This window comes from Coturnix japonica, chromosome 21 (assembly GCF_054131305.1).
Source record: "Coturnix japonica strain WE chromosome 21, WE-NBRP24, whole genome shotgun sequence".
Classification (NCBI taxonomy): Eukaryota; Metazoa; Chordata; class Aves; order Galliformes; family Phasianidae; genus Coturnix; species Coturnix japonica.
In genome coordinates, this window is record NC_140683.1 from 4,425,726 (window position 1) to 4,449,769 (window position 24,044).

Genomic DNA, 24,044 nt, shown 5'->3' on the forward strand with positions numbered 1-24,044 from the left:
AACTTCTGCTCATGTCCTGTTCTTGCTAAAGATCTTCCATTCACAAGACTAACTGCCTCATCCATATTCACTTCACTAATATGCCCATTATATTATTTTTTATAGGGAACAAGCTCAGCAAAAACTCTTCCTAGTGAATCTATGCCTTTTATTCTTCCAATTGTCTCTCTTTTACTAGTTATCAAGTCTCTTTCCTTCTAGCAGCTACAAAGGGTATCCAATGACACCTGACAAACTTGTCTTCATGCTCCTGGTACGTCCACATGGCAGCAGTCTTGGATAATCTGGTGTTCAGAGTCTGTACAATTCAGGAGTCAAAATGACATTTCAGTGCAAAGAAAGCTGATGCTTAATGTTAATAATTTTCTACTGCAAGCACAGTACAGTCAGCCCTCCAAAGTACTGTCAATTGAAAATGATTTAAAATGGGAAATTTTATTATTATTCTTGCTGAGCACAAACAGCAGGACAGAGCACAGCAAGGCTAGAAAGGGGAAGCACAAGGGGAAAGTACAAAAACTGTGGGAAAAAGGCAACCAAGAAACAAGTTTGATTAATAAGGAGGCAATGCTGACTGCATGGTAGGTGAGGATGGATGGCAGCGGTATGGATCAAAACCAGCTCCTGTGAAAATCAGGATAAGGGGTGAAACCTTTCGTTACAAAATGGCAAACCCTGTTTAAAGCAGGTCGCCACATTCACTATCCTACTTCTCTCCAGCCTTCCAACTCAGGATCTGATCTCCAACAGGTGTTTCATTGGAGAAACTCATTGTCACAACCCAATAAAAATACATACAGTGGCATTTAAGCTCTGACAAGACAACTGGAAAAGTTTTTGTGTTTTCTAATGCCTGTTTGGTGTTTTATTTAAAGTAATTGGGTGCTTTGAAAGACTCTTCCTGGGAGACACAAGTAATTGTTCCTAATTTACAGAACACGTGGCCAACTTATGGACAGCAATGAAGGAATCACATAATTTCCTTATTCCCCATCGTGAAAAAATCATCCTTATTCCCCAAAAATCAACTCAATCTTTGACCTCCTTGACCTCATAATAACAGGAACCTCTGAAACAAACGTGGAATTCTCTAGAGGAGAACTAACCATCAAGGGGAGCAAAGAACTGGTCAATACTTACGGCTGTTCACTGGAAATGTTCTACCTACATTCATTATTTTCATTAGAGAAGTAAATCAAATATCAGCTACAACTGAAAACGTAGGATTTCCAAACAAATTATACAAAGAATGAAATATTCGATGTGAACTTGATAAAAATCACAACTGAGCAGCACCCAAGCAATGCATTCATAAATACAGCAGAGTGGAAAGAGCCCCACCAGGCTGCCCACTGCAGCAGAAACTGTACAGAGGTCTTTGCTAATCTCAGCCTCACCCCAAACTCTACCTTCTTCTTTCTAAACCCTCCCCAGGACAAAAGTAGAATTCTGAAATGTAAAGGCTCTGTAATAAAATCTAGAAACAACATATGGTACAAATATCAAGCGTGAACATCTCTTCCCATCTTGTGCGTTTCAAAGACTGTGCAAACAGCACTTTTCCCTCGTTTTGATCCTGCAGCCAAAATGAGTCATCTGTGAACAATTATGGCCCTGGCAGGGGCCTGACTGTTTGAGAATGAAAGGAAACACTTTATTATTGAAATGAACAGTATGCCAAGCCAAGAGGCAACTGCAGAGAAATGTTAAGAGTGCTTTGTCCTCCTTTAGCCAGCAAAATGGAAAGCAGTGGGTGCAGCTCCCTCCTCTCAGATGCCCCAATGCACCTAATTTCAGTAGGGGCACTGCAAAAACTAAGTCTGAGCAGTGGAGAAGAGCGAGTATTTATGTGACCCAAAAAGAAACAGAGAGTCTCAAAGCAGGAGGCCTGGCTTCAGAAAGTGTTGGTTATTCCTGGCTTAGTCCTCCCAGAGGAGCTGCGAGCATATTAAAGGAGCATACAGTCAGAGGCCACAGAGCTGAAATCCAAAACTATTAACAGACAGTCGCTGAGAGTTTGGTGCAGGCTGCATTTAACAGGCTCTTCTGAAAGAGAATGAATGGAATTCCCCTTGACAAGAAAAAATAGCAACAGGACAGTTTAGCAGGGACACTGATGTTCCTACTGGCAGCTCATTTTGAGCACTGATACTATTCTGTTTTTGATGCCTACTGTCAGGAGGGGACACACAGGGTCTCTATGAACTACAGAGGAACAGATCGTTTCCAACATATTCTCATCTTTCCTTCCAAGAGCAGCCTGCAGGAGGAACAATACATAACCCTTGCCCAGAGCCTACAGACTATTTAAAGGCTGTTAAGGTTGATAGGAGAGAGCAGTGAACACAGAACTGCAAAGCAAAGGGATAGGGCAAAAGGTCAGGGAAGAATCTGGGAAAAGCATATTTTGCATTCTGAATTCAGTCCCAACTCCTAGTAAGAAATATGTTCGAGGAAGATCTTGAGATTAACGTTCTGATTCCAGCACACCTCGGATCAGGGCATCAGCCAAACAATGCCCCTCACTGTTTCAGTTATGCTGTGCTTTGAAAACCTCTGGAACAGATCACAAACAGATTACAGTGCTGTTAGCACAGTGCGGACAGTGCTGGTCCCAGTGTGATGGAGCATGGCAGGCAGGGTGCCAGGCCGTGCAGTGTGCTCTGCCCTGCACAGAGAAAGCTGTGGTGAATATGGGCTTATCAGTACAGGAGGCTCTGTCTGGACAAGGCCAATATACAAAACTCCAGTGAGGGGCAGAGAATGCTTACAGCACTGCATTTGTCTTGGTAGTCGAATGCCAAGTAGTAACCAGCACTGGAAAAGTGCTCCTCTGTTTGGAGTCTCATGCAGATGAGGAACCCCATACTTATGTATGAGACTAAATGCAACAGACCCCAGACCTGAACAAACAGATCCCAAACTGAAGGGATCTAGGAGGGCCCTCCTGGCTCGGTACATAACAGCACTTCTGCTCTACCAAGAACCAGTCCTACCCAGAGATACAGATTCCTGCAGAATGAGCTCAGTCAGCATAAGACATCTCCAACTAAACAAGACAGTCTGTCAGACACTGACGAAACCGAGTGGTAAAATACTTAACAGCAATGCTGAGAACAGATATCCCAGTGCCACAGGAACAGGGAATTTCCCAAACATTCCTTCACTGCAATTCCATGAAGCACCCTATGGCTGCCTTTGCACTGTATATGGTAATACAGCATGGAGATGGCAGAGCTTTCTCAAACCTCACCTTGGCAGCAGCTGCAGGGTTGTTTTGTTGAGGAAGTGCCACTATATGTTTCATTTTGTAACACACAGGGGTGCATAAATCAACACAGTACAGGGCCTGGTGAAGGTTTTGCCAATGGTGTCCGTGCTTCGGATCACATACATTACTCATAGACTTGTCTCAGCTTTTCTGAGCACTCCTAAGTAATCAATGAACCCTGAGATCCATCACTATTTTGACTGTTCCAGCTGAAATCAGTTTCAAATTGAGCCATACAGCTCAAAGACAGTTGTGAAGGTCTCACTGTTCTGAGGACACGGGAGAAAAATACTAAAAACTGCTGTTGATGCAGAGCACAGAAGAATGCAGAAATGAGGATCCCTTCTCAGTTAGAATGCCAGAACCTCTAAGTGCCACGTTAGCATTTCTGAGTCCAATGCAATACTGTTACGTTCTGCATATAGATCTGCATGCAAATACAAATGAGATCTTTTTTTTTCCTCTCCATCACACCATATAAACTGCCCAAGTGAAGGCACAGCGGAGCAGAGCCAGCATCGCCCCCCGCAGCCCGGCCCGCCCCACTCCCGCACAGCTCTGCTGCCCCCCGCCGGCCGCCCCCCCGCATCCACCCAGCCCCGCACCGAGCAGCTTCTCCTAAGATCTGTTTTCCCCTTTGCAAAACCCAGCAGGAGCTCTTTGCAGAGCATGGAGAACGGATATTTCTTTCCCTCTCCCCCCCCCCCCTCCCCGCCGAAACCACGAGCAGAGCTGCTGCGGCCAGGCCTGCCGTGCTCGGGGCTTTGTCTGAACGCTGTTTGCTTTTGGCATTAAAAGTCACCTGGGAAAATAAACACAAGGTCACACTCTGCATTTTCTGCATGCAGCCATTTTCATAGGCAACTCTAAAGAGCATTCCTGCAAAGTGACCTCCGTTCATGCAGAGGAGCAGCCCAGGCAGCACGTGGGGAGCAGAATGTTTCCAATGTTTCAATCTTCCAATTTTCCATTTTTTCCAGCATTGTGGCAGCATTTCCTTCAAACACTTCCAGCTTATAAAAAAAAAACAACCACCAAAACCCACCCACACATACACACAGAGCAAGCAAGGAAACAACAACAAGCAAACACCCCCTTCAGTTTTGCATTAATATTGAAGTAATAGATGGGGCAGGCAGGGAACCAGGCCTGGTGAGGCAGCAGCTCCACTCAGTCCAAGGTGCTTCCAGCATCTGCAGGCCTCACTGTGAGAGCACAGGCAGCTCCATCCCACAGCCATGCAGGCGTCCCACACAGAGAGGCAGAGCTGGATTGTGGTTTGTGCTGCGCTGTCCCTTTTGTTCATGAAAAAGGAGTCAATTGTATGCGATGCTCAACAGTCTGAGTTCAAGTGAGCAAATCTCTCGCTTATTTTTAAGAACATGACTTGTCTCAATAAAGGCTGAGCACCATGAGTTTCATTACTTCCATCTGTAAAAGCACACAGTGCTAACTAACTGTGCTCAAAGTCTTTCATCCAAATCGGTTCCTGGCCACAACAGGGTTGCAGCACTACAGGGTAACTTTCCCAGCTTTCCAATCTCCTTTTTCCATGCATGTTAAAATCCATGAGGACTTAATAATTGCTAATCCAATGACTTTAATGCTTTCCTGCACAAAACTGCCTTTAATGTGCCAGCAAGAAACTATCCCAGGGCCCTATACAAAACCTAATGTTTGAAATATACCCATTTTCAAATCTACATTGCATGCAATAAGCAAATGCAAAACACATCCTGTTCCCAAGCTGGTCACTGCAAGGAGCAGTGTGTGATGTGAGATGGGGGCAGAGGCCCAGAGATGGCACTTCTGGTGTCCAGCCTTGCCTTAGACTTGGTGTGTGAAGTTTTCCCTACTCAAAAGGGATTGGAGAAAGATTTCAGCTCATATACAGTTACGTGGCTTATGGCTGCAGTGCCATCTGGGAGCCTGAACAAGGTATGAATCAAGGACTTGTGATGGTGCTGGTCTCTATGTTACCTCCCAAACCCCTGCGGGCATTACACCCATTCCCTGATGATTTTTCCTTCTCTCACTGGCAGGATCACGCAGTGGAAGCACACACAGTGCTCCCTGGCTCAAACGACGCTATCATTCGCTCATTGTGGTGCAGCACAGTGACTGCAGCCCCAGCACAGAGCACTGCCAAAATGTGGAAAGATGACTAAGAAAATCTCACTGAGTTGAGAGGAGTAAAGAGCGCTGGAGCTGCTGGCTGCCTGCCATTCCCTGCACTCTGCTTTTTCATTTTTAGTTTCTGCTCTTTGCTGGAAAGTTTCTACTTATGCTCTCGTTTCCATGGTAACTGCATTTCTTGCCTTTCTCCTCCAGCATTAAATTTTTTATTTGATTTCTTTTCTTCCCAAGACAAGACTTTCTTTTCCTTTTGAACAGCAACAAAAAAATAAATTAAGTGTTGTCTTCTCTTTGGTTGCTGACACTTCCAACGGAGGTGGGAGAAGCTTTGCTCCCAGACTGATGCTGCATCCACATACAGCAGCAGCAGAGGGGTAATCTTCAAAGCAGGAATGCTGGGGGAGTCCCCTGCAGTGATCCAGGTACCACAACTATCCTTCATCTAACAAGGCTGCTACATGCTGCAGTGCCAGGCAGCGAGGAACCCAGCATTTAACAACATTGGCTCTTTCTCTTATGAGACCTGACCTGGCCTTTTTTTCCTACAACTTAACATTCTGGGTTGTTTTTGCTGTTTTGTTCCTGTTTTAAAGCATTACTTGTGATTCATGAGCAGTCTCAGGAGAATACATAAATAGCTTTAAAATATTTCTGCTCTAGGAATGTCTCCAGCTCTGAGCTGTAAGTGCCTTCAAATGCTTTCCCTGCCACTTGTGGCTGGGCTGGGAGCTGTGCCGGGCAGGTGGGGGCTGATGGACCCCCAGTCCTGGGGACGGTCTGAAGGCAGAGCCATGCACAGCCTCACACAGAGCACGGAGACACAGATCCCCTGCTCAGGGAGCTTCCATTCATTAATTTCTCTTTCCTTTGCCACGTTGGGACTGAATTAATCTGACAACCTGAATTAAGCTGAGACGGAAACAAATGATCAGAATGGCAAATTTGGATAAATTTAGTCACGTGGTTTTTCCAGGCTTTAGGTTTGGCTTAAGCAGAAATAGTTTGCTTGCTGCACAGCACAAAAATAATACAAGTTTTCATTCCACTTCACTATGAAAGGGTCGTTCCACACCTATACCCTTCAGCACATTCAGGCCATAAAGTGGCCCTTTGGTGTAGCTGTAGATTACAGCTTTTAGGCTCATCTGACCTGCTGAGATTTCACAGTAAATTTTTTCAGGGCTGAATAATTAAAAGAAGTAAAACTATAGCATTTGGCTCACGTGGGAACACAAACAAATCTGCCCATATCTTGTGATATCTTGTTTGCAACACATGTGCACAGATCTACCTGCTGGACTGAGGCTTAGTGCTCTGTTTAGAGTTGTCATTATCCAGTACTGTAAGGTAAATTACCACATAAAGACTGAAACCAGAACATCTTTACACATGAGCTGACCTTATGATCATCCAAATAATGTTATAAACTCCATCTCACATGTCACAGACTCTCATTACTCAATAGAAATGTTGGACATGGGTAAGAAGTGAGGTGTTCTGTCTTCCATACTTCCCTCCTCTTCAAAAGTTCCCTTTTCTAATGAATATCAAGGCCAGGAATTCATGGGATCTTATAAAAATCTGACCATGGTTATTGCGTTTGGCAGTCAAAGTATTTTAATTGCCAGATATTAAATACATCTGCCAAGACCCACATTGTAAAATCTCCTTATGGCATCCACTGTGCATAACATCCCTGTCCATTGGCTTGCCTGCAGCAACATCCCACAGTTCAACTAAGAGTCAGAAGAAAAGTTTTCCAGAGCTAAGTGTTGCCTCTGTGGTCACCTCTGAGCTGTCGGATAAGGGAATGCAAAGAACTGCTTTAGGCACAACCCCCAAACTTGCAGCTGTATTTTGCCTTTTGTGTGGCTCTGGACAGGACCCAGCTGCCTTCCGAAGGTGAGAACATCCAGGCTGCCCCTTGCTCATCTCCTGATTTAATGAATTGTTGGCTAGACCACAGACAGCATCTCAGTAATTCAAACACCAGCGTGGCATGATTTGTTGGTGGTTATTCCTCATTTGTAACTCCAATGAGAACTGCTTATCAATCATTAGAGCTTTCTAAAATGATGCTTTGAGATGCAGCAATGAAGAGGCTTCAACGTGACATGGTTTTGAATACATCCTAATCTTGCAAATAAAAATCTGAAAGCTATCCAGATAATAGGTCTGAGAAGGGCTGGGAATCGTGTATTGCATGCACTGTGACCCCATGATGCATAACTACTCTCTCAGTGAAAGGAATGAGCTTTCCTTCACTTAGTGCATGGGCAAGAACGTTCCTTGCTGCGAACATTAACATCGAACTCTGAAATCATTGCAGGGAAGGAATGACAGCGACACCCAGATGAGGAGAGCGTGAAAGTACACCATGATGCTTTGTCCTCCAGGCATTCTTTTGATTGAACACCTTCACATCAGGTTTTCTGCTGACAGAACCATCTTGAGAATTCAGGGAGATGTCTTCACATAAAGACAGGAACAAATTGTTATCGAACAGCACAACCAGAGAGTCCCCAGTGGGACATCGGAGTCTCTGGAGGTAAAGAACACGACTGAGGGGCGTTCCCAGGCAGCTGCACTCTGTTTCTCTGCAATCCTTATTGTCCTCATTACAACCTCCACCAAATTCCACAACTTTTTTCCTAACTGTACTGTTACAGACTCCCAGAATCACACCTTCCAAATATTGTCCATATTTTAATTGCTCTCATTAATTTCCTGGAGTTTAATAGAACACAATCTTAAGACAATTTATTGAGACAATTAAAATTTAGAAAACAAGCTTCTCCGTGCTCCATAAAGCACAGCAGATTTATTTGCTGCAGTCAGTAAAACTCCGCTGCCTAAAGCTGTGCAGTAACTCAGCAGAGCTCAAGCAGTAACAGTGGGACCCTCAGAGCTGAATGGTTCAGACAATCAATTAGAGCTCTGGTTGGACCTTGGGGGCCAGATGTAGAAGCACCACAGGTTGAAGTGGCTTCTACACCTGTAGAAGCAGAGAGATTCAGCAAATAAAAGCTTAGCAATACTTTGGGCAGATGATAGTTTGCTGTCCAGCCAGCTGTGCCCAGCAGTTACCAGGAGGTTTGCTGCAGTCAACGTTGTAGCACCCAAAGCTCTTGAAGAATCAAGGGAAACTGTAACTTCTAAGGCTCACTGAGACAGTCATCCAACACAGCACCATTATAGAGCTGTACAACGACATCCTGCAATATGCCAGTTCCTTCACCCAGAGACAAAGTAGAATAGATACTTCATCCACCAAAACATAAATAGAAACAGTTGGAATCACTACAAACTTGTAAGAAGGCTGCAAGCACTGGGGAGCCCACCCTGGAGCCCCAGTGCATATATTTTCTTAAGGAGGTCCCTTCATTCAAAATAGACCCTCAAAAAGGAGCATGTCTTTAGGCTGCCTCCAAGAAGAGATGTCACACTGGATACTTTTCCAGTTACTTATAAAACAACCACTTGTTTGAAGCTATCTGTCTTACAGAGGTAATTATTAATTGACTAGAGAACACAATTGGTCTGAATACCTATAAACTTGTTTTATTCTCTGTAGAACCATACTGGCAGATTATAAATTGCCAAAGTAATGCTACACCAGAGTTGAGCTTTCTGCTTAGTCACACTTTACTGCTCCAGCACCGTACAAAACAGCCCCCGCTTTCATTACTAATAAAACACAGCATTAATTACTCAAACTAAAAGAGGCCTTGAAAATGTGCCCAACCAGCCGAGCAGTGCACCATGCTGGCTTCTGGCTTCCTCCCACCCTTTTCTTTTCTTTCAGACCTATGAGGTAATCTCAAACCCCTCACTAGTTATTTGTTTTAAGGCAGCAGCACCACATGTGGGATTCTTCCAGGTCCCTTCTACCCAAAGTTGTCGTTCAGAACCTGCAGAATGCAGTGAAAGCTCTGCTAACAAAATAGCTGCGCTGGTGGCAAACAGCTCATTTCTCTGTCTGGATTTCTGATGAAGAATAGCTCAATTTTGGAGATTCAGTCAAGCAACCAAAATGTTTTATACTGGGATCAATTTTGATTTCACATGCATAGTGCTGGACTGGAGATCTCCAGGTACTTCAAGGCGTTTCTGCTCCAGTGAAAATAAGAAAAATCCCAGGGTTGTTAATAACAGCTGGAAATCTTTCTTTCTCTGCTGCTCAGTGAGAAGGATTCCAGCCTCTCCCTGGATCCAGGCTTTATGGAATAGGCAGGTCTCTGTGCAGAGGATGGCTGCACATGACTTCATCCTGGCAGTCCTCCAGAAATTTGCTTCAGGTCGTAATGAAATCACAGCAAGTTACTGGGAAATTTCAGACCATGCCCCACTTTTGTGACTCCCTGTGACAAGCCGAGGCTCTGACAGCAGCCACCTGTATCCACCTCCTTCCAGAATGCCTTCTGCCATGAGCGGAACTAGGAACAAGCCACAAAATTCCTTCAGAAAAGAACAAACACAACGGACAAGGTTTCCACCCATTAATGATGGGAGTGTTTAAAAGCTGCTGGGCAACAGCCCAGCCTATTTGGCAGCACCGTATTAATAAAGGAAGAACACATGGTAGAGAGAAGCACATCCAACCAGCATGAGAAACATTCTGCATGTGAGGATCGGGATGTAGCAGGGCTGCTATTGCTGTGTGCCCACTGCAGAAGCTGTGTGGGCAGACCCAGCACCAGGGCTGGGCACCAGAGTGGGAGCCACAACACCTGGCCAGCACCACTGGCAAACGGGCAGCCTGGCCATGGGCAGCCCTGGTGATCTGGCTGACCTTTAATTACTGCTGCGCTCACTAAGAGGAACTGTTTCCCTTTCTGGAGTGCCTTGCCACTGCGGATGAAAACGAATACGCAAAGAGGAGGGTTTGGATACTTATTCTTTCAATTGTCAGAGACCACCAAAAAGGTGCTTTTCCATTTATCAGTATCGTCCTGCCTTACCCCACTAAGTAAGAACATAAGTGATCTGCTGAGCCACTGTAGAGCCAGTTTTCCAGTTCTCGGAGGCAAAGTGTGATAGATAATGCAGGTAGGATTTAGAGCATGGTTAGAACAGCTTCATGTGAGAAGATTCCAATTGCAGAGATAAAGTATTAGCTAAGTGTTAGCTATTAGTATTTTATAATCACAGAGTTCCATTTTTTAGCTAAGAAAAGCAGAGCCAAGATTAGGATTGGCTCCAAAGATTACACAGTGTGTGGTCTTTGCATTTGAAGAGCTCTGCAAGGCTCTCACTCATGTTACACGAATCACTTTAACAAAGTTAGATTCAGAATAATATTTATAAAGCTAAGCTCAGCAGCCCTTTTTGCAATCACCTGAATACAATCCGCTCATTCACAAGAACCGACTGAAAGCTGCACTAATCAGAGACATTCAGAAAATGAAGATGGGTTTATAGTGAGCTTTGACATAGATTCCTGAAGAAGAAAAAGTTGGGGAGATGTTACAGTACTGGGAAAAATTACAGTTTCAGTGAACATTTATTATCTTATCTGTTGCACATCAGTAAAGTCGAGCTTAAAGCACAATGATCAATACATTTAAACCATTGTTTTTACCATAGAAACACAGAATCACTGATCACAGGATTCGAAGGTGAAATGCAGGAAATTGCATATTAAGTGAGACGTGTGGCAACTTTTATTTACAGATGGATGAAGAGAAGTACAGAGGAGTAAATGACTTGCCCAAGGCCACAGAAAGAAGCGCCATATCCAGTGGATTTGGTTGTAGGAGATAGGCTGCCCTGTTATCTGTGATTGCTTTTCTCCATCTGGCTTTGCATCTTGCGTGTCCTACAGCCAAACCAGAAGTACCACAGGATTAAATAAATGCTATTTTCCACCTCTCCAGCTTTCCCCTTAATCAAGAAACATTTTTCACTCCTACAGTGATCTGCACACTCTGCTCCCCTCACACATCACCAGGTGCATACAGCAGGTGTGCCTGCCTTGGTGCGCCCTGGAGACATTTGTAGGCTGTGACCTCTTTGTTCACATGATGGCAAAGCCCAGATGAAATGAAAATCCTCCGGTCAGAGACTCCCAGTCAAAGAGCTCGGACTGCTGTAGGGCTCAGGCACTTGGCAGCCTGGCCTTTCCCACCTGTAACACCACCATAAAGACTGTGAACCAGCAGGGAATCTGTGCGTCAGTTCCTTCATGTTTATTCCAAGTTATTTGCACAACATTGCACATTGATGATATTTAGCACACAAAACTCCATTAACAGGAGTGATGTGTTCTCTAAAATTAATTATGTACTTGTTTTCTCTTTGGTTTCTATAGAACATGAGTAGTGATGCAGATGGCTGACAGCAGTGAGCAGATTATAGTGATAGCTGTAAACTTTGATGACTGCTATCAAATGCATCATATGGCTTACAATACTAAGTAGCAATCAAAATAAAAGATCTGGGGGGAAAAAAAAAAGGAAAAATGAAAGGTTTCCAGGCTTCCCCAGACAGGACAGTTTGCAAGACAATTTGCAGAAGGAAATCTCAAGCCATACTCAATTTTACTGTCGAGCACTGGTTCCCACCTGCCATAGGAATTAAGTGTTTTGGAGGGCTAATTTGCTGTGTGCCAGATAGTGGTAACAGCAAGGAGGTTCAAGGATTAAAGGATTTCATAAAAGAAGATGATGACTACTTCAAACCTTAACAGACCTTGGTTATGTGAAACCACGAGATGAATAAATCTGTGAATGAAGTATATTTCCTGTATTCTAGCCTAAACTGTGGACAAATGGAGATTTAAATTAGAGTGTGGGAATTTCACTACTCAAGGAAGCATGGCAGGGATCAGCTGTGTTAGTCAGACACTGGACAAGTGGCTCCAGTGGCGCTGGGCTGATGTGCTCCAGCTGGACAATGCTCCCCAGCCAGAAACACATTACATTGCACACTGCTCTATGGAGGGAGAAGCTTGGCAAAACCTGAGTGCACTGTCACTCACAGTCTCTGCTCCACCCCCAGAGATGAAATATTAATGATATCCACAATCTCCCATCACATCTCCCTGGTCAATCTTATCCCTACTTTTGAGTTTGCATTCACCAAGCTGCCAAAGTTACCGTGCTGCTCTTCTTCTGGAAGGAGGGGTTGGGGAGGAGGGGGGTCCCTAAATCCACGTGGATAAAATTGATGATCCCATACACACCAAGATATGAATCTTTCTGAAGGATTTCTTTTTTAAGAACAGACTTGTTCCATCTTACTTCCCCCCTCAGTTCACCCACACAAACTATTAAAAGCGCAAGCCTGCATATATTATCAGTATTCTCCATTTCTTCTTAATCCTATTAGTAATCATAACCATTTTCCAATTAATACTACCATGAAATCTTTCTGTGAAAATCTATAAACGACAGACATAGCCTGCAAACATTTCACATACTGCAGTTTGAAAAACATACTGTCCTAATCTCAACCGCATTCTCTTCTTTTCCAGTGCAAGTCATTATGCACATTTAAAATACTTCTCTTCAAGAATTTCCTTCCTGGGACACCTATTGTCAGACCTCGACTTTAATTTGCCATTCCATTTCTTCCATATTGCCCACAGATCATTTTGTCTTAGTTCTATCAGACCCGCATTTGCACAGTGAAGCACAAGACTCATTTCCAGTGATAATCTCCTTTGCCTTCAATTCTGAAGTAAAAAAAAATGTAGTCTCAAAACAAGGGATCTTCTATGATTTTATCATCTTTCTGTCCTCCCTTGGTGCCACTGAGGTCAGGAGCAGAAGCCAGAGGTGCTGCACAGTGTTAGATGGTACCTGGAAATGCACACTGTACTCCTGTTGAATGCTGTGCCTTTCAGATTTCCTTACTATTTGGTAGATAGGGATTTATCTTACATATGCATTTATAAACATCTTTATGTGAAGCATTAAGGAATCTCATCCTTGCACAAGACCTTTGTATGTAACAGCTTTGCGCTCTACAGTACACCTCAGATTTAGCTTATGGCTTTTATCAATGCACCCACAGCTCTTCCAGCTTTCCCTTGGCCCACAGCACCAAGTTACCCCAGCAGTTTGCCATGTGACAGTCCCCAGTAATGAGAACCCCAGAAAGAAGAGCCCTGAAGCTTACAAACCCTTACAAAGGAAGTGTATGTCTTTGGTTCATGGATGAGAGCATCACTAATGTGGTTCTGTGCTTATTCTTCTACAGTAACTCTTGGCACAGCACCGATAGAGCTTTTAGAGTTCACATAGCAGCCTTCCTCTTCCAACAATGGCAGCCTGGGTAAGGGCAGCCAGGCAAGCAGTGAAGGCCAGCGGGTAGCGCAGCATGAGCCTCAGAATTCATTTTCAGCCAACAGTACAATGCAGCGTATACAGACAGTAACATCCACAATCACTGCTGTTTTGACCACGTTTGATTTAAATGTTGCAATTAACTGTTTTAAAGCCCCAACCCTAAGGAATTAAATGTCAAAACAATGAAGCCGAAGAAATATCACTACTGCTTGATACTCTTTTAACAGCTCAAAAGTTGTTTTGCTTTTTATGCCTTACAGGAGGAACAGAATTGCTCTTGATGTCATAAGTCAAAGAGTAAGACATTGTGACTTCATAAAGAAATGCTACCTAAAAAGACAAGTCTGGAGGATGAAGACAAATGAAATTAGCTGACCTTTCTTTGGAAAATAATTTATTCTGCTGAAAATCTGATTCTGAGCATTGTACAGCCATTCACACAACTGCTGTATTTTCCCCAGACTAAGGGCACAAGGAGCCGTTCATATGCAGCCCCACTACATCTTGTTCACAACTAGAGCAGCCAGGGATCCTGGCTCAGGAGAGTTCAGGGCAATCCAACCCAGAGCCAGAGAGTTAGCACCATCTCTCATGAAGAGTGCATGGATGTAGGTTTAAAGCCCTTGAATGAGAAGAGCTTTCACCACTTCCAAAAGGAAATCTTAAATCAAACCTGATTTTTACTTCCACAACTGTTCTGCAAAATGGTCTCTTGTAGCCTGAAACAGAGACCTGGAATTCTCTAGTCCATCGCCCTGTTCTACTTTTTCTGAAGTCCTCTCTTTCTTACTGCTCCTTTTCTGTTTAAAACACTGGCTTCTGTTCTTCATCTGATCTAAATAAAGGTAAGGTGGCAATTTTTTATCCTAATTTTGTTATCTTATCTGGATTTTATCTTGCTTTTTTGATTTCCATGGTCTTCTGGCAAGCACCAGGAGCGGTGATATCATCGCAGGAGGCGGCATCTATTCAGAGGAGCTCAGAGCCGCAAAAATACCCCAGGAACACAAAAATAGTTCCTATTACATTTTACTGCTTGGCAAAGGAACATTAGGTTACATAAAAAGGCAAAAGAAACAGTTACCACAGATACATGCAAAGATCTTTAATGTTCCTGGTAGTGCCTCAGCACTCTGGTTCACATCTACAATCTGGAGGCCTATATTGTAGGTAGGTCAGATCTGTCTTAAGCTGAAGCTCACTTAAAATCTACTGATCTAGACTCCAGGCATCAAAGCATGGGAGAAGCAGCCACATTCTCTGTGAATTAAGTGAGACCGAACTCCCAGAGAAAGTCTGACAACAAAGGCAGGCAGGAGAAGTTGAAGTGGAAGAAAAGAAACCTTTGTGGATTCCTGAAATTAAGCTACAAACACACAATGGTGGGACTGCATTGGCAGATTGCCACTCTAGCAAGAAAGGACTCCTCACTACAGTGAAAATGACAGTTCTTCATCCTCAAGGAAACAAATACTCCAATTTGCTGATAAAAACGGCACTGAGATTTTTCAAATTCCTATAGGAAAGTCATGTGGATTTTGCCCTCCATGGTATAAGGTCAAATGTCTTCAATGATTATTTCTTTTTTGGAGGTGATGGGGAGGAAAGAAAGGGAAATGAACCAGGTGGGCGACTGCAGGAGAGAAGAATGGCTAAGGAATTAACTAGGAAGAGGAGATCCGATATAGCAGCAATACAATGATGAAAGTTTAATTCAGCACCCCAGTGCAAAAAGGGACAGGAACACATCTGAACTGGCACAAGGGTAGCTGCATTAGAAACTGAAGAATGAATGAAATTGCATTATTGAGGATCCTGCAGGCATACTAGGAACAGGCAGGCCAACAGGACATGCAGGCACACAGAATCACATTGAAGGAAAATGGAAATAACAACTATTGATTACTACTGATACAGAGCCACTGCTGTCAAAGGCTAAGAAGCCCTTCTGCCATGCCTGCATGAAGTTCCATGGTCAAGATTTTATTCCTCATGCCCCTTTGTTAAAATGACCATGCCTTGTCCAATGACAGATTAATAAATGGCGACAGGGAAGTCTACAGCTGCCAATATAATTACATCAGAAAAAAAAACCTAGATGAGTATTTATTATTATTGTCAGCAACTATGAATGAAAAATAGCTCTTATATCCCCATAAATGTTGTCATTACTGGAAAACGTCATTTATAGTCTTACATGTAGGACCTTTCAAGATATCTAATTGTAAATAAAATGAGTGACACACTGTTGGCTTGAACCAGGCATAGTGAGACCTTAATCCTACATCCTGTAACCTAGGAAAGTACTGCAACTGCCAGCCAATGGACTGTGCCGATACTGCACTATTACAGGATTCAGACATTCCTGCTTTGGCCTGCAAGAATTTTCCCAATTCAGGCTTCACCAAAGAAGGTTTTTTTGTACTTAAAAATGTTATTTTGATGACCTGGAATTTTGCCACAAAAATGAATAGTTGAAAATGTCTCAGGTTATACCAGAGAACATTTAGATTGGACATTAGGAAGAAAGAGAGGGTGGTCAAAGAATGGAATAGGTTATTCAAGGGAGAAGAGGGGAGCAGTCCCCATTCCCAGGGCTATTTATGGGACTGAGGATGTGGCACCATAAAGGACATGATTTAGTAATAGGACATGGTAGGTCAGGTTGTTGGTTGGACATGGTGATCTTGAAGGCCTTTTCCAATCCAGATGATAATATGAAAAGACAGCTTATTAATTTATTTTCTTGTACTTAGTGAGAACCTGGAGACAGCTACGACTCTCTTCTGTGTTATGCTAGATGCAGGCTCTTCTCTTGTTTATTTAAAAGTGCTTCAACATGAAAAGTTCAGTTTGGATCAAGTATCAGTTACATAAATCCACTGTTCCTCATTGACAGGTACTAAACATTTCTCACAGAACACAGTCACATGAAAGTTACACTCAGTTTAGAATCATAGAATCACAAGGTTGGAAAGGACCTACAAGATCATGCAGTCCAACTGTCTTCCCATTACCATAGCTACAGCAAACCACTAAACCAGATCTTGGAGCTCCTCATCCAGACGCCTCTTGAACGCAGCGAAGGACGGCAACTCCACCACCTCCCTGGGCAGCCATTCCAGTGCCTGACCACTCTCTGAGAGAAAAAGTTCCTTCTTATGTCCTATCTAAACCTCTTCTGGTACAACTTGCAGCCATTTCCTCAGGGAGTAGAGGCCAAACCCCTCCTCATCACAAGCCTCCTTTCAGGGAGTTGTAGAGTGCAATGAGGTGTCCCCTGAGACTCCTCTTCTCCAGGCTAAACAATCCCAGCTCCCTGAGCCACTCCTCATAAGACTAGTGCTCTAGACTCCTCACCAGTTTTGTTGCCCTTCTCTGGACAAGTTCCAGGGCCTCGATGTCTTTCTTGTAGTGAGGAGCCCAAAACTGAACACAGTACTTGAGATGCAGCCTCACCAGAGCTGAGTACAGGGGGATAATGACCTCCCTGCTGCTGCTGGCCACACTATTTCTTATATAGGCCAGGATGCCATTGGCTTTCTTGGCCACCTGGGCACAGTGTCAGCTCATGTTCAGCCAAGCATTGACTGATTTAGATCAATTTAGATATAGTTTTAGATATCGATTAGATATATAGATATATAGTTACAATTAACATCCTGACACATAAGAGAAAGCTAATAAAAACAGGTGTTGGTCAAAAACAAGTAGTAATGGAGCTCTCTGCAAACGAAGCCTTAGAGATGCTTTCTGCAGATTTCTCCTTGGAACAGACGACAACAAGCAGAGCAGCCTGACTCACTGGGAGCAAGGCAGGCATAGGAGTGATTGAAATGTGACCTCCAGGAAAACAACCAACCAATCACATTCTAATATAATGTCATCAAAAAAATATAAGTATGTACTAATAGTAATGGGAGAGAGTGGTGGCCATTAACTGTGCTGGTGGCAGGCCTGCTGATATTAAAGGCATGGCTACAGTTTTCTCTCTAGTGATTAAATCTACACCATCAGGTCATTAATGAGCAGGATTTAACAGGCTCCCAAACTACATCTTGTCTCCTTGAAGTGGAATGCAGCGTTTGTCTGCTGGAAAAATAGCCGTGTTTTGGCTGAGATAACATTCAGGAAAGGAGATTCCATAATCAGGAGAACAAGAGTTGGGAGAGCTCTCTTTAAAAAGATGCAAATCCAAAACCAAATGCAGTCCTGAACTGCAATTGCACTGCACAGCATTTGTTTTTAAAACCTACTGTAAAACTATTTCTAGACAAAAGAGCAAAAGACAATCATTGTTCCAACTCTGCTCATTCCTTCAGGCTCATTAAAGACATTCTGAGACAGAACAGTTTTTGATCTCAGGCATTGCTACAAGGCAACTGCACGTTCCAAATGAGACATTCATTCCTAATGAAACAAAACCTCTGTGTAAGTTAAGAGGCAGCCCCTGAAATGCAAGGTCCTTAATTGCTTACCTTTTAGGAGCAGGTCAAATCTTTGGAAGCAGTTTCTCAGAGCAACTCAGACATTCCATATTGACCGTGGTGCTGCAATACACAGCTGCAAAACTTGCTGATTTATTTCCCCACTTTGTGTGCATTCTGAAATCGAGAAGAAATCCCATACAGGAAAAAAAACCAACAGCCCCAAAACCCACAGGAGAAGCACCTCAGCCCTTGAGCAAAGCACAAAAAAGTTTAACAGGGGAACAGAGAGGAAATCCAGACATAACTGAAAGTTTAGCTAAGAAACAGCCCAAGCGAGCTTGCTCCCCTGCCTGTAGTCCTGGCTAAAGGTGCCTCTCCGAGCAAAATTCACTGAGGCTCCCAGCTCCTCGGAGCAGATGGTATTCACACATTATTCCCCACCAGCAGCATTCCCTACACCAATCAGGAGGCAGCACTGAAAAGCCAAGCGCTTCCCAGACTCTGTTACAGTTTTCAATAGCTATAGCACAAGATGAATGACTCAGAAAATGAATAAGCAGGGAAAATAGAACACGCCTCTCTCCCAGTCAGAGGCACAGGCAGGCAGTTCAGCAGCCCAGAGTGTACTCAGCGCTGGTATTGAGTTGAATGCACCTGTTTTATCCCAAATCCTAAATGCTGATTGCATTTGCTGTATCTTTAATTTCCTTTGCCAACCTAATATTGAGTTGGAAGTCACTACAAGAACTCAATCTTTGTTTTTTTTCCTTCAACCATACAAGCTACAAACATTTCAATGAGTCAAAAAAGGACGAACTGTATGTGTGGTCTTCCAGACAAACAACTCCCAGTCATCTCAATGAAGCCTCTCATGTATGCTGAATCCATCCATAAATAACTCTGTGATTAAGACCTAACTTTCTGGATCTTGCAAATGGTATAACAAGTAAAGTTGGAGATGGTGTCTCCTAAGCAGAGTGATATTTCCTCTGGTTCTATCCAGAGTTTACCAGAGAAGTTTAAATAACAATAAAATGAGCACATCTGAGAGGTCGGTCAACTTTCAGGTGAAGTAAAACTGTTACCCAAAAGCTGAGAAAATGAACCTGCAAACAATTCCCGTCGGCTTTGTTAAGCTGATGCACCACTGCAACTGTCTCACCCAGGGATCACTTTTCAGTCCTACTGCACAACTCAATGCCTGGCTCTTCCTGACAGCCTCAAGTAAGGGGTGATCTGCTAAACCATGCAAGTCACCCATAGAAGCATTGCAGAGCACTGGCAGTTTTCTCCCTTCCAAAACATACTGAACTTCTCTTTATTGTTACAAGAGAAAAGACTGCAAGAAGATAACATTGCATTTAGTGTTCCTGTGCCAGCTCTCACTGCAGTCTACATACAAAGCTTTTATTGCTGCCACTGAGAAATTAACTCTGGGTTAGCCAAAAACACGCTGCAGTGGGGTGAGCGGAATCAGTGAAACTGTTTGGGGTGAGCAGAATTCTTGCAGGTCCCCTCAGACATTCTCAGATCTTTGTCTGTGGATGTAAATCGATCCTTCGCATTCCTGTCTGACACATGAACTGTGAAAAACTCTAAATCAGAGATGCTCCCTCTGCCATGAGTAATGCTCATTTCTGCAAACTATAACAGACAACAAAATACAATGAAGCATGGCCTAAAATTTACTATTATTGTTTCAAGTCAAATATGCGTATTTATTTATTCTGGAACAAGTAAGAAAACTCTATTTGCATCTTACTTTCCTTGTTTCAAATCACTGAGCATCAGGATTTCCCCAGCTTGGATGAAGGGTAAGACCTACATTCAGAGGCACGGATCTGCTGCACACACCATGCTGTGCCCACCGGAGGTTCAGCAAACAAGCCCTCTCATGACACAGAAGAGTGGTTGGTGTTACTGCATCTACCACAGCTGTCTACCAACTTCCCAACTACCTCAAGAAAAATGTTTAAAGGTGTAAAACAAATAGAAGCTTATGGAGATTTGGTAGGAAAACAAACATTTCTTGAAGCTTTCTTTTGGCAGACATTTTCTGATCGCTGCGCTAAGCTCTGTGGCTGCCAGCATCATTGACTACTGACTCACTTAGCAAAGCATCTGGTGGGACTCCAAGTCTGTATCAGCAGTAGCTGTGCTTTGCAATTAAATCTTCTGCATGTGCTAATTCCTTGGAGATACTCGGAGGGGAAGAGTATCTAAATGTAAACATTATCACCATGGTGCTCTGACATAACCACATGTGCGTGTTGAGAAACCTCCTTGACAAACGTCCCAATCAGACACAATAAAGAACAGCACAGCGAGGTACTGCACCTATCTTTAAGCCCCTATCTATTCTTTACATCCCTTTATAACACTTTACATCCACATTCATTTGACAAAGATGGAAAACATCAGCTGTCATCAGACTCTCTGGGCATCACCAGAACAAGAGGCTGCTGTTCAACATGGTTGTAGTTCCACGTATGGGATCACAGCAACCCTTGTTAAAGGTCTCAGAAAAGGCCTCATTAAGAACTTACAACCTCCACTGCAGCTTCTCCAGTTATCTGCTACCAGAACTTTAAGAATGCAAAAGTTTCTGACCTGCAAATATTCACGTCTCACTGAATTCACCCCCCCAATAACCAGCTGGTGCTGTAGGAAGTTCTCTGAGACACTCATAGCAGTTCTGTATTTAAAAGAGAGGACTGGAAGACTCTGCTGCAATGCTATGCTTTGGAGTTGGTCTTTTTGGAAACAAAATGAATGAGGTTTTGAAAATGTTTGACTATGGAAAATCCCTTATTATTGAAAAAAATGAAATCTCTACTTTAGTTGTTTCCACTGTTTCCAAGTATGGAAGGTTGCATTCTATTCATCCAGCATTCCTTGGTGATTGCATAGCGGTGGCTCTCCCTTATTTTGTGTTATTGGTTGGTGGGGTGCTTGTTTTGTGATCAGCTTGACCATCTTCTGCAGACTTCAGTAGAGAGAGAAAGGAACAGACTGCATGCAGTGGTCATTCACATTTTATTTCTAAACTTGGAGACTGTAGAATGCATTCCACAAACCATTACATAGTAACCTTGTTAATCTTTGGCCTCCAATTCCCTCAGAGTTCTCTGTCTTTTCGATACTGTTGAACAATTCACTAAAGCTAGGCTGGATCTTTCCGTTTCACCGCGTACAGTAAATTACACTGAAGTTTCCAGAGTGCTTATATCTATTTTTAGATCTTTATCTTCATTGCCAGAAAGTTCTATGGACAATAAAGAAACCCAATTTCACCCTCCTACCTATGTTAGACACTGTAATGTTTGGTTATTTGCCACACAGTCACTGACAGTTCAGGCAGATTCTGTTTCCAACAATGATCACAACAGATGCTTGGATCGTTTCTTTAGAGTGCACTCCATATTGATCATGCTACTTGTAGGCTCCCCAGCAAATGATGCTGAAGAGTGGCCTAATGTTGCCTTCAGGGCTAAGCTGTCGCTATTTCAGATGTTCACCAATAAATAACGCCATCACGTAGGGCATGTTATCTGAGTTTGTCACCAGCATTTCTTATGTGCAGATACTGCACATTGTCCTTGGCCACCAAGATTTAACACTCTTCTGCCATTTAAAAAAACTATTTTCTCCTTCCAGTCTACTGTTCAGCACAGCACATCTTCCACATGAGTTATGAGTTACAGTCAGAACCTGTATACAGCACTGGTAAAATGAAGAAAACTACAGCACACTATAAAGAAAAGGACAGCCACCCAAAGCGTGCCTACTGCTTTTATGCACAATTCATCAGAATTCAATCTGCATCTGCCTGCTCTATGCACTGCATTGGCATTCATCTTTCACTTTCCAATTTTTCCTGCCACCAAGCACGTGCTTCCTTACTTTTCTGTTCTCAGAAGTCATGAAGATAGACATGGGATAAGAACCATAACAGAGAAAGAAGAATGATGCATATCTGCCTCAGTGCTCAATGGCACTCAGCTACCTCAGCCTTGAAAAGTGAAATTCACTAAGTATGATTTTATTTAACCACTGTAACCCAAAGAGAGGCCTCACTTATGTAATGGAATATCCAGAAAAAAACACTTTGCTAAGTAATCTGGTTACTCAGGGAGGTTTAGGGTAAATACTTCTGGTAATAAGATATACTTCATTTTCTAATGCATTGAATCAACTTCTGTTTTCCTAGTCCTTTCTTCTGCTTTTCTCTCTACCAAATGCAATCTTTAATGCACTTTCAGGTTGCTGAGATTAGGGTTTCCTTACTGCACTGTAATATTGATTGAAGAGTTTAGCTTACCAACAGCCTGGCTGTCATTCATGCAATCCTCCTGGCTCATTGTGTACGGCAGAGTATGAAAAATACATGCCACAGTTGCTGTGTTATCAAAGCACAATGGTTTAACTCCGCTCCTTTGTGGTACACAGCTTGTACCTGTGATTCACACTCATGGTGTAGGGAATATGATTCCACTAAAACCAATCACTGAAATTTCGTCAGCAAGGTTCTTCCAGAAAACATTGTGCCTTTAAAATACTAATAACTCATTCACATGGAAATAGCCAGTCTATACAACGGGATACATTCAGAGGTGATAGTAGTGCTCACAGTAGCTGTGAAAACTCTAATTTAAGCAATTAGAAGATGCAAGAAATGCACAATTCACAGATACTTTGTGCTCAAGAGTTTGCACACAAATGCAATGTCTTTTAAAACTTCACCAGCTCACAAAAGCTGCCGAGTTGCCTTTCACTCTTATAGCAAGTGGCTTCAGTAAAGCAGGGCAATCTGTAGCTCTGATATGTCATTCCTCTGAAAAGGGTAATTTAAGGTTATGGGTTCAGAATCAGCACATTCTTCTGCACTTTTCTTCCAAAAAAAAAAAAAAAAAAGTTTTTCTTTTTGGTGAAAAGAATCAAGTAAATACATTCCAGTACAATAAAAAGAACAGGCCAAAAGGTTAGAGCTGCGAGCCATCAGAAAATGACAATAGTCTCTCCTTACATTAAGAGAATGAAAAGAAAATGCTGGGGAGGTGTGCTGTAATGATGTATAAAAGGCCTACAAGGATGTGTAGCTTTACGTGAGCCCTTATCTTGGGAAAACATGGAGAAAAGCTACAAAGCTTTGTCCCATTTCACCAACATCAACACGGACAGCAACCTACCAAGCTCTTGTTCAAAGCAGTGTGAGCACCACAGCTCAGTGAGGGACCTCAGCAAAAAACTCTAATGACCATTTCACCCATAGGTGATCATTTTTCACTGTATTTCAGGGTCTTTTTTGTCAAGGAAACTAACACAGCTGAAACTCAGGACCCTGAGAAATGAGCTGCTTCTCCTCCAGCCCAATCATATGCACCTTTAATACAGCTGTGTATCTTTAATACATCTATGTAGCTTCAATACACTCTTCAATACATCTATGCGGTATCTCTGCAAAAGTCTGGCAACCCAGGTTGATTAGGGAAGAATACTGTGTGCAGAAATGAGCCACAGCTTTCTTGGTCTCGAATATTTCACTGAGGTCCTTGCAGATGATTTTGTATATACCCCCAAGCAAGTGAAAGGGCTGTGAGAGGGAAGAGGAGCAATTCTAAAGCATGTCACTGACACGTGTGATCTGTTCGCTGGGCTGTCCTACAGCAACTAAGTAAGAATGAATGAACTGACACTGAATTCTAAGATCAGGTGAATGGTAAACCATGAAGGACATCTAGTAAATCAATAATGAAATATCATCTTCCATCCTGACAGAAGTAGAAAGAATTCAATTAGATATTCTTGAAGGCAAAAGAGGCACTTTTATACAAAGCAGCTCAAGGTAGGGTCAGTTCCCAAGACAGTAATATTTGTCACATGGGCAACACAGTGAGATAAACACAACAGTTATCA

The 24,044-nt window shown here is 42.9% G+C and overlaps 1 protein-coding gene across 2 annotated transcripts in view; it reads right to left on the reverse strand.

Annotated features, from left to right (window-relative positions):
• The window catches only part of DAB2IP (DAB2 interacting protein), a 155,657-nt gene that overhangs the window by 129,563 nt on the left and 2,050 nt on the right, over positions 1-24,044 (reverse strand). The window contains exon 1 of one of the 2 annotated variants that reach the window (XM_015878976.3): positions 18,177-18,763. The exons of the other annotated variant lie outside the window; for it this stretch is intronic. The gene's annotated coding sequence lies outside the window, so the exon portion shown is untranslated. Of the gene's footprint in view, positions 1-18,176; positions 18,764-24,044 lie in introns of those variants that run through there. 2 annotated transcript variants of the gene reach the window in all.